Source organism: Ruditapes philippinarum, unplaced genomic scaffold (assembly GCF_026571515.1).
Source record: "Ruditapes philippinarum isolate M1 unplaced genomic scaffold, ASM2657151v2 ctg247_1_1_1_1, whole genome shotgun sequence".
Classification (NCBI taxonomy): Eukaryota; Metazoa; Mollusca; class Bivalvia; order Venerida; family Veneridae; genus Ruditapes; species Ruditapes philippinarum.
The window spans coordinates 31,874-43,778 of NW_026852169.1; the positions used below are offsets into that span (position 1 = coordinate 31,874).

The 11,905-nt window shown below is 29.1% G+C and overlaps 1 long non-coding RNA gene across 1 annotated transcript; it reads right to left on the reverse strand.

The window, feature by feature from the left end:
- Positions 1-2,679: 2,679 nt before the first annotated feature.
- Positions 2,680-7,476, reverse strand: LOC132751248 (uncharacterized). Its single transcript, XR_009628659.1, has 3 exons — positions 6,417-7,476; positions 4,634-5,616; positions 2,680-3,612 (listed from the first exon to the last, which is right to left on the reverse strand). It is a non-coding gene; the product is annotated as an uncharacterized LOC132751248 (long non-coding RNA).
- Positions 7,477-11,905: the final 4,429 nt, after the last annotated feature.

Genomic DNA, 11,905 nt, shown 5'->3' on the forward strand with positions numbered 1-11,905 from the left:
TCCAATTTGAAAGAAATCACAATTTTAAGTGGACTGAAAAAGGGGAATTGTGCAAAAAATGATCAGATGCTTTACAACACGATATATGGCTATCTCACAATATAGCTTCTCTATAATTTCTATAAAGTGTAAAAATTGTATAAAATATATGTAACCATGCAGCTAAACTGAAATTTAATCTATGTATGCATGGAATATAGAAAATTAAGTAGCAAATCATTTCATACAGTGTTTGATTTCTCTTAAACTCTTTACAATGGTTGTTTTTTTTTTGTTTTTTTGTTTTTTTTTTATTATTAACAATTACAAAAATACAAATGTAATTATATTTAGAAATTCTAAAATATTCACTTTATTGATATTCATTTCATTTTGTTAACAAGAATATTTGAAGCTGTAGATGATATGTTTTGAATTTGTAACATAATATAAACATTTACAAGACATCTTCCAGATTGACCACAATAGAGAAATTTATGTGGCTTGTAAATAAAAAAAAATCTTGTAACAGTTATCATATTTTATATATTAATTAATATAAAAGGACCATTACAGTTATCAAAATTGATTTATTAATAAACATGTCAGGGCTATGCAGGAGATTAGTGCTTTTCATGTATTTAAAAAACAACTTATAATGAGGGCCCAGTGGATTTGTTCTTTTCTTGAAAGTTGAAAACACAAACCTTTTTTAGGCAAAGACTGTTAGGAGCGTTTGGCATATGTGTATATTAATTTGACCTTTATAGCTGAATGGCTTAAAGCTTAGTATTCATTTGTCTAAATACTAGAACAAAACATTGCTTCTTGGACAGTCAAAGTTCTTGACAAGAAATGTAAATAATACATAATTGAGCCGTGTCATGACAAAACCAACACAATGGGTTTTGCAACCAGCATGGACCCAGACCAGCCCTATCCCCCGGGGCGGGTCTGATCTGTTCCCTACCCAGTTTCTCAAACTTTTTTTGGGGTTTTTGGGCCAAACAGCTTTAATTTCCTGATAGATTCGCAGTTTCCCGCAGGTTTGGTCTGGACCATGCGGGGTTCGAAAACCCATTATGTTGCTTTTGTATGCGGGGTTTAAAATAATTTTCCCAAAAATTCCATAGGTCATTTGAAAAAAAGAGTTTGTTACATTTTATTTTTTCTCTGGAGAAATTGGGCCCTTATTTTTGATAGTTTGCACAAATATCTTTTTTAAAAGGTCACAAAATTTTAAAACAGTTTTAGTTACTTTTAAAAAATTGGCCATGTTTAGCTACGGGGTTTTTTACTTTTCCCCAAAATGTAATTTGCTTATGGGGGTATTGAAAGTTTTACTGTATAAAATTTAAAAAATGTAGCTCAGAAGGAGATATTTTATGAGATGATTTAATTTCAAATTTTAAGTTTCTGCATTTTTGACAGATATCTGTAGATGTTTGAATGGATCAACACCATTTATTTGTTATCGTATTCTGACATTTAGACAGACAGTGGACTATATTTTGACATTTATTAACATATAGTTGGTTATTTTCTTTAAACAACAGGACTGTTACTGTATAATTAAATGATGTTTTCATACTGTACAATTCTTATATACAGTACTATATACATGTATATAATTAATTAAATGTCACATCTTCTGTTTTTTAGGGTATATGACAAAAAAAAAAACAACAGAAAGATGTGTTTCATCCAGTGTTCACAGGGGTTGAAGAGCTTTGCTAGCACTTACAACTACAGCTAGGCCAAATAAACATTGTGTACTAGGTACATGTATAAAATAGTACAGTTGAACTTGAAGGCAGAAAACATAGAAGAAATCAGTGATCAAAGTATCTGTGGATCTGAAAGTGGGAAGTAAATATTATGAACAAATGACTTATGTGATTTTCATGCATTTACAGAAGATAAAATAAGGATTTTTGACCTTTTTTATTTATTTTAAAAATAAAATTTGGGATGAAGAATTATGTGACATATTACTACAGCAAATATCAAATCAATTCATCAATCAGAGCCAAATAGCAGTCTTAAAGTCTTCATCACTGCAAAAATGTTGAAATATGGTTAGACTTCAATACTTGTACAGTATGGACCATCATCAGATACCTGCATTCGACATAATGATTAAGTTAAAGTAACTTAGTGTTGGAACACTTTCTCATGGAATTACAGTATAGTGTGTAATAAATTTCAGGTCAAGGTTTTGCCCAGGTTTTGTCCAAAATGATAAGTTTTGTGAAAGGCAACACTGTCACAAATAATCCTTTGACAAATTCATGAAAACTACACATATATTGGTGCTGCAAGTTGTGACCTTTGTCAAAAGGATGTAATGATGGAAATTGTAGAAATTTATTTTTACTGGTATTATGAAATACATGTGCATGTGCAATTTAAATTTTTAAACAGTTATATAATCAGAATCTTTTAAGTTTCCTATCAACACTCGCATCAAATGGCTGTACATATGTTTAAAATTCTGGCATCATTTTTAATGAAAATTAGATATTTTCTTACACAATTTTGTAATTTTTGATAAATTTTAAAATTAGCTGTTTCTGAAACTTTAAAATTTACTGTGTGAGATATTGTGTAATACATTAAGGATGTAACAAGTTGAATTTTGTTGACATCATTTTCTTCCCAGATCAGGACCAGTATTTTGTGAATGATATAAATCTCCTTTATAAATTTGAATTTTTAGGGTGTTTACAGTATCTATGTTATGACTGTTGCATATTTATAAATGAGATAGCACTTTTAATTAATTAACAATGAGTTATGTCTATTTCTTTCATAGTCTTAAATAAATGTAGATCTGCTGGAACCTATGTTATTATTACATTGTAAATGATAGCATTTGAACTGGGGACATTTGTTTCACATTAGCATCATATCATAGAACAAGCTGCATAAATCCTGCATGATTATATTTGTTTAGGAATATGGTTCCTGATCCTAAGTTAGATTTTTTAATTCAACTTGTAATGTCTGAACTAACAGTTTTGCTTTAACATGAAATTATTTATGGGATATTTGTCATTCATTACAACATAATAAGACTTGCAGCCTTTCTTTAAATGCTTTTAGATGTTACCTATTTGATTTTGAATCTTGCACAATGAGAGCATTGATGCAAAATTATTTCAACCCTTAGCCTGTAGAGTTTATAAATGGACATGTCTGGCTTTCATATTTAAAAGTGTTTATTATCATTTTGGGTACATTATTCATCAGGATGAAAAGTTAAAGTTAGTAAGACAACAGTGTGGATCCTGTTCAGTCTCCATAGCCTGGCTTTATACTGCTGGCAAAAAATCTTCTTAATAACCCTGCCGGGGGGGGGGGCGGGAGGGGATTGGTGGTCTTTCTCGTTCCCTATATGTGTATAGTAAATATAGTAAAAACTTAAAAACTTTCTTGGATTTAGAGCTTAGATATTCATCATGAAACATCTTCAAATGGGTGTCTACCAAGTTTGTACAAATAACATCCCTGGGTTAAAATTGGTCCCGCCCCGGGGACCTATATTACAGACGCGCGTCGTATTTTTTTTCTTTTGAATGATTTTCTATGTCATTATTTGAGAAATTATTGATAAGTTAACTTCCATACTTGCTGATTGTAACAACGATTATGTACATGTTTTTCTTTTAATGTAGTTGTTGTATAGGCATAAATTCTTTTAATCATTTATTATGTACTGTTATTTCTTTTTATGTAGTTTGATGTATATAATGTTTATAAAAGTTTATTATGTTTATTACAAGCATATTGTTCAACAAATACCCCTTAAGTGTAAGAATTAGTGATACCCCTTTTATGTTTCTTTTCAATGTAATTCTAATTGATAAAAGGTTGTTTACACCTTATAGGTAATTAAATTTGTTGTCCTGTAACATGTTGGTTCATTGCTGTCTGGATTAAGTTGCTATGGTCATCATGGAAACCAAGCTTAACAACCAAAGCATATATAAGGGTAACCCTAGGGTTCATTTTTATATATGCTTTGCTTCAAATAAAATTATTTTGTGGAACCAACTTTCGTTACAGGTAAGAAATTAATTATTTTAATATTTATAATTTTTGTTATTTACTAAGATTACAAATATGTTGTACAATATTTTCTATCTTAATAAAGATTCTGTATAATGTTTTCAATATTGATAATGTTTTCAATATAACAATATTTCTCTACAATGTTCTATAATGTTTCATGTATAAATATTTTATCTTAATGTATTAATCAGAAAATCTCTTAAATAATTTTGATTTTATAGTTACAAAATTTATATAGATATTCCATTCTATGTTCTCTCATTTGTAAGACATAAGCGAGTATAATTCCCAATATTAAATCTTTTTTATTATATTATTTGTGATATCATATTACTGTGATGATTGTAAAAATTTGAGATATATATATATATATATATGCTTTGCTTCAAATAAAATTATTTTGTGGAACCAACTTTCGTTACAGCGTTTTTACTAAGAAATTTACTGGAAGAAAATAAACAAGAGCAAACCAGAATCTTGAGTTTACAATAAGATAAGGTTCCAATAAAGACAGTGCCACAAAAAGTAAAAGGTTCCCCTCCCACGTCAAAACAAACCAGACGAGAATAAACCCTGTTACATGATAAAGCTTAGAATTCCTAAAACAGTTTAACAGAAAAGGAGGTTTTTGTTTACTTGTGTACAATTAGACAGAATTGATATACCTTTAGTGTCTTAAGTTACTTCTGATTATATTCTAAATAATGCTGACCATTGTAGTTTAATTAAAAACAATTTTGAATGAAGTTTATTAAATTATTACCATTGATTTACCTAAATAAAATAATAATATGTAGGCTCTTGCTTTGATTTAATACATATTTAGTAGACATTTTACAATGTAACAATGTGAATGGGTATCATAATTTCACTGAACTTAGTAACAATATGACTGGGTGTCTGACTCAGAAAGTTAAGTATTAAACCAGTACTGAAGGCATAAATTGTACTTTAAAACCTGAAATATCCAACTTATCTTAAATATATATTGCCTACTCAATAACTAGATTATCCCAACCTATATATATATTTAGTGTTCTGGTCAAGTTTGATCTTGTTTTTCTATTGTTACTATTGACTTAGGATGTTAATTTCATAGGAAAAGATATTTGTCAATTTATCCCTGTGATTGTGAGTGACCTTACAGCCAACTTATGTACTCTTATTTTTGTTATGACTTTTTGTGATCAACCCTTTATACATTATATTTAGGTGTATGTTAAATCAATAAAATATTGCATTTGTTATTTCATATTGCATATTGTTTTGAAAATGAAGACTTACAGGTGTGAAATAAATTCATTGATGATCTACAGTGCAGTTATTGTTTTAACTTAACTATTTGAAGAAAAATGGGACTATCCTTTACACCTGGAATTCTTCATTAGTGTCACATCTTAATGTTTTTCGTGCAACTAATGGCTTGCACTTCACCTTGGTTTGAAATCTTTTATGTGTAAAAGACTTTGCACACACTCTAGCATGGATTTTGACAGAAGTATGACCCTCTGAACTTCTGATTTAGTACAGGTGAATGTTTTGCCTGCAAAATTAATCTTGAAACTTAAGGTATTAGCACCCTAATGCATTACCTCCGCTTTGAAGAGTATTTAAATAGGCTAGAACTACTGTTAACTACATTGAAAATGAGGGCCATGGGTTCAATCCCCAGAAAGGTCAACTTTTTTTTTCTTTCTTTTTTTCTTTTAACATTATTTATGTATCTCTCATGTCCCATTTGGAAAGAAAAAAAAGTGTTTAATTTTGATTTTTTAATTTATATAGGTATTTATTGGCTAAATTATGCTAAATCTAGTAATAAATATGGTACCTGATATTTTCAAAGTGTAATATAATCAAAACTAGACGGTAAAAGTATTTCATATTTTACAAGATCAACCAATATACTTTTTTAAAAATTTAGGGAAACTTTGAAAACAGGCACTCATTTGGGTAAATTTTAATAATTTTTTAAATTAGGCTCCCTAAGTAGAAAAATGGTCAGACACGTGGTAAAAATGGGTGGAGTAGGGTAACATTTTTATACAGATTTCATAAATTTTAAGTAGAAACCATAATTTTGCTTATTTGGATTGTTAGCTGAATGGTACTATTTGTTTCTTACCAAAAATTAATGGGAAAACATTTTTTATTAGAATGTTATTGCAGATTATTTAAAGGTTCCTACTTTCTAAAAAAGGGCCCTCATAACATCCTAGCTTGAGTTAAGAAAAGTGGCCATAACTTGATTTCCGTACGGTAAACTTTGTTTAAATTTTGCATACAGGTGTACTTTAAGGTATACATCTGACTTATGATGTCATTTTTTTAGTTCCTGATAGTGCCCATTAGGGTCCTAATACCTTAAAAATAGTATACTTTGGATGTCTCTGTCAAAGGCTCATAACTTGTGAATTTTAAATGAAATATGGCCTCATGCGAACATTAAAAAATGCAAGACTTGATCATATGTAAATAAATAAAATATTCCTTAGTTAATTCAAACATTTTCCATCAAGTGCTGAGTATAGTTGAATAGAACAACTGTTCTATTGACAGCCCTTATTGATATTAATGGACAAGCTTGTGGCTCCTGATTGACTACAATATTATTAAATAAAATACCTGAATTTCAAATGAGTAACCAATGCAGATTTACTATTGATGTGTAAAATAGTGTTGGTTGAGTCTGCAGATATATGTATGTAGTATGTATGTCATTTTGCACATACATGTATATCACCTACAAAACCTGCCCATCCATGAAAAACACAGGCTAAGAAAGTACGTCAAATATTATCTTGGATTTTCTTAAATGACCATCATTAAAGTTAGATGATACTGAATTTGTATGTATGATTATTATAGACGTTGAAATATGTTTTTTTTTGTTTTTTTTTTTTCAAAAACGGCCTTTATTAAGTTTTAATTGATATTTATGATCAGTACATGTGCTGGGATTTACAAATATACATTTTATTTGGATTTTAAAGGATTTTAACTTTGAGCTCTACACTCCAAGTGTCTGTGAGAAAATATAAGAAAAATCATTTTAACGGCCTGAAGTGAACTTTCTTGCAGCCAGTATTCGTATTGAGCTACCGTTTACGTAGACTCCATTACAATTGACGATCCGTAAATAATATATTATCGCAAATTAACCATTTTGGTAGCTTTATTGGGTCATTTATTAGAAACGTTTAATAAAAACAATTTTAAGTAAAGTACAAATAAACACGCATTGTTTACATTACGGTGCGTCAAATTCAGGCATGTGACAATTCGTTACAAGTAAGCTAGTCACTGATTGGCTGAAGTGTAGACACGGATTTTCCTGTCTAAAAATAGAAATATCGGTCTGAACCTACAATTTTAGCAGAGGTAAGAAGTGAGCGATAGTGGAACATTCGACCGATGCGCAGGAGAGTATAAAAATATCTAATGAAACGCAATTATTATAGGGAATAAAAAAGATATATTTGCCAAAATCTTTCTTTAAACTGTCAAATTTGAATTGAAATTTGTCAAAAAGTAGTTCTTTACTTTTCAAATACTCAAATATCTAAGTTTATAAAACTATTTGTACATGTCTAAGATGTTTTCACTCACTTGTAGGCATATTTTGCTTCGGAAATGAATCAAATTGTTAATTATTATCAAAGAGCAAACATGAATAATGTTTTTAAAACATAATTGATGTATCTGAAGGAAGTTGCGCCAAATTTGAAAATATTTTGTCAATGCTTTAGCAAAGGTGTGAAATTCCAAACAAAATATTCAATAACTATAACTATATTAACATAAGAAAAAGGTCGTAAACTCAAGACTGTCTTTTCATGTCATAGAAGTTTATCATTTACTGATATTTGTCAATTTCGTGATTTCAATAATTAATATCCTAAATAATCTTGAATGCTTTATTTCTTCAACTTAATATAAAAAGCTTTTTATGCGCTATTTCCCTAATGTATTTATCGGTGATTCGGAAGTTACCGTGACGTAATCACGGTTGATGATAAAGCATGTTTCAATAACTGGGAGTTTTGGGATGACATAATGCTACAAGCCTTTGTTATAAACATAAATCATGTAACCGATCAATTAAAATAATACTTATTAAAAAGATTTTGAAAATTTTGATCAAATATAGAAAATATTATCAATGGAATACAAAGCAAATGTCATAATTATAATTAATGGCTAGCTACATTGTTACTCATAATTTGCTTACGAAATGGTCGTTCGAGAACAAGAGCTGCCGAATGCTAGCTATTTTATCAGTATTAAATGTGTGACTGAGTAAAATCTGCTTAACTGTTTGTTATTAACTATGTGATTTTTCATTTGCTTTACAGGGGTAGATAATCTTAATTAATTTATACATTGCAAGCCTTAAAAGAGCATAATACAATAATTAATGAGAAAATAAATCCAGAGCTTCATAGGAAAATCGGGTTGTAGTATTTCTATTTATAAATCCTTAGTATTTTATTGTGATATTCGAATCGATCGTTTGCATGCTTTCCATTACAAAACATTCTTTATATTATGTAGACATTTTCTTTTATTTTTTTTACTATATAAATAGAGATGTTTTTATTAATAAAGTTATAGTTCAAGAATACAAAATTTAAACAGTCTGAATTTTGGAATAATGTCCTTATAATCATCGATATATGTTCTGTTTATCAAATTATTTTCCTTTCATATAATTTTATAGCTGTTTTTTTAAAGCCTGAATACAAAATTCAAACAATCTGAATTTTGGAATAATGTCCTTATAATCATCGATATATGTTCTGTTTATCAAATTATTTTCCTTTCATATAATTTTATAGCTGATTTTTAAACTGTTTAATGCACAGTAGTTTAAACAAAAAACTACTATTTCATGCTAAAATATTTAATTGAATTGCATTAATATAATCTTGTTCATATTATAATAAGACCATTTAAAAGATAGACAACTTTTAAAAGAATGTTGTGATTTGTCAGTAGAATAGCAGAATAAATGTAAACTATCAATAAAATATAGTTTTTAAACCGATTATTTCCAGACAAAGGTCACAGACAAGACTATATCAAATTTTATTTATTTTACTCAAATTAAGATTTTCCAAATTGACAATCTTGCGGCTCTGTATATTCGTTTTGATTAATATCACACTACAATTTAAAAGTGTAAGTGACCTTTACGAATGCTTCACACTGCAATTTAAAAATATGCATGACTTTTTTACGAATGCTTCATTAGAACCTTCGCTAAACAAAACATCAATTTGTTTTACTGTCGCAGATCATAAGATTTACCTAACAATAATGCAAAATATTGCAAAGAAGAGTTACTTTTACATCAAAATGATGACCAAATGAAAGCAATTGCAGCTTACATATTTACGGTCGAAGGCCAGTCTAAAATAAGTTTGACTTCCTGTAAAATTTACTGTGAAGAACTGAATATAAGAAGAGTTTCAGTGGTCAAAATGAAATCTTGGACACTCATTTGCCATTCTAAAATAAATTGTAAAGGATAGTTCTAAAAAAATGTACAAGATAGTTTTTTTAACTTTCAGATTAAATTGCTCAGGTATTTAAGGTCTGTTTAACAACATTTAAGGTGTCTTATATATTTTTTATTGAATTGTTCAATTGATATAATGTTTATTATTTTCATATATCTGTATATAAATCAAGTATTTATAAAAAAAACAATTGCCTACCGACTACTTAGATATTGGTGTAAGAAATTGAATTCATTTACCAAAACATGACTCGTTTTGAAACATATATACATAAGTATTCGATTTGTCAAGATAAAATAACCCTACAAGACATTATTATATCATTGATATGCAAGCTATGCAAAGATTTCTATATGGCTTTGCATGGAAAACTAAGAACTAACGTATGCAAGAAAACAGGTTTACTTCGACCGAGTATCTTATTTTAAAAGATACTTTTTGTTAATATTATCTATTATCATACAAAAATATGTTGTTTATTTCTAACATAAATTTGTTGTTGGACAATTTTAAATTTGAACGACTGTAATTTCAGTTAAAAAGATATTATTACGTAATAATAAATGTGTATTTATCCATTTCAAAGTATCAATGATAATTGTTATTCAAATCAACATGATATAGCTAAATGTACAAACTATAAACGCTCAAAATACTATTTAATTCCCGTTAATATTTGTCAGATATTCACATACCTATTAAAACACTTTGTCTAATATTGTAATGAGAGGAGAATGAAAGCCTTTTTTGTAAATAAGCTGTACTTGCGAATACTATGGTGGCTAAACTACGCCGTGTCGTATGTTGCTTTTTTGCGTTGAAAATACAAAAATGTTGGAAAAAAACACGAATAAACTACAAGTTCATCATCAAAGGAAAGCGACGAAACAATCAGGCAAAAGAACGACATAGATGAATGCGTCACATTTGCATTACACCCGTCTCTGCTTTTTACGACAAAAAGCAACAATACGAACTTGCAAACACACGACTAAGTCTAAAAAGTTCGTATTGATTAATCTTTTGCCCTTAAACATTCACTTTTTAACATAGTAAATTAAGTTTGTTAAATTTCGCCAACCATGGAATTTTAGGGCTTATGCATTCTTTTTGTGTGCGTACATCATTAACCATTTTTTGTCGAAGGGCACTTACCTCATTGAAAATTCGTGTTCACCGCTGCGGATGTTTTAAAATTCATTTTTTTATGAGAAATGTTGACAAGGAGCATGGAATGTAACTCACTTTTCAGTACCGTCCATTATTATAGCTTATGCATTATTTGTGTGTGTGTGAACCATTATCCACTTTTTATGGAATTGTACTAAGACAATACTGAAAAAACAATAATGTAATTGCTTTCATTTGGTCCTCAATTTGCTTTTAAAAGCACATTTTTGAGCATTATTGTTGACCTATTTTGCATTATTCACATCAGTAGAAACTTTTGTTACAAAATGTGTATAAATTAACATATATGTAAAATAATAAAAATATTCTGACGTTTGTATTAATTAGTTATTAATTAAGTAACAGGTTGAATGTGCATCCAATATTCCATTTGTTGTAGCATGTGGTATCTGTGTAATTATCTGCATCATTTGCCTTTTCGCCTCGAGTTGAACTTCGTCGTATACACCTTTTTTCCTAATTACCTAAGCAGAGAACAATTATACGACAGGTTGGAAATTAGCCATTAAAGCTGTAAGAAGTATGAAAAATAACCCTGCAACAAGTGATTTTGTGTTACCAAACTGCCATTGAGTATTAATTTTGTCGCAAGCGATGAAATTTCTCACTAAAGTTGCTTTGGTAACTTGTTAGCAATTGTATGTTTTGATCAAAACTCAAATCATTAGAACTTCTGTTCTGTCTTCAAAAAATCTTTTTATCTAATGTTAAAGCTTTCCACTACGATTTCTTAGTGTTTAAAAGTGGTCTCCGTAGGCTTCTACGCTGGAACAAAACTTATTTTGACTCATTAGTAAAAAATGTAGAAACGATCATTTAATACTGCGAACGTTCCGTCCGTGATTCCTTTTTTGTTTTTGTTTGTTGCCCTGCTGGGCTCCTAGTCAGTGGTCCTTTGTGGATGTTTTCTCGGAGGATGTGTTCATTAAATGCCATCTTCCTTGCTTATTTTGGTTTTTGAATATTTTAATATGTTATTTACTTAAGATTGAAATAGACTCTCTTATGCATATCTTTTGTTGGTTTTTGTTTGTTATGACTTCACGGCTACGTCTACAATAACAACTACAATAAAAATGTAATAGTAATAATTATACCTGCTTACTGTCATATTTTCATTATTTACATTTATCGAAGAA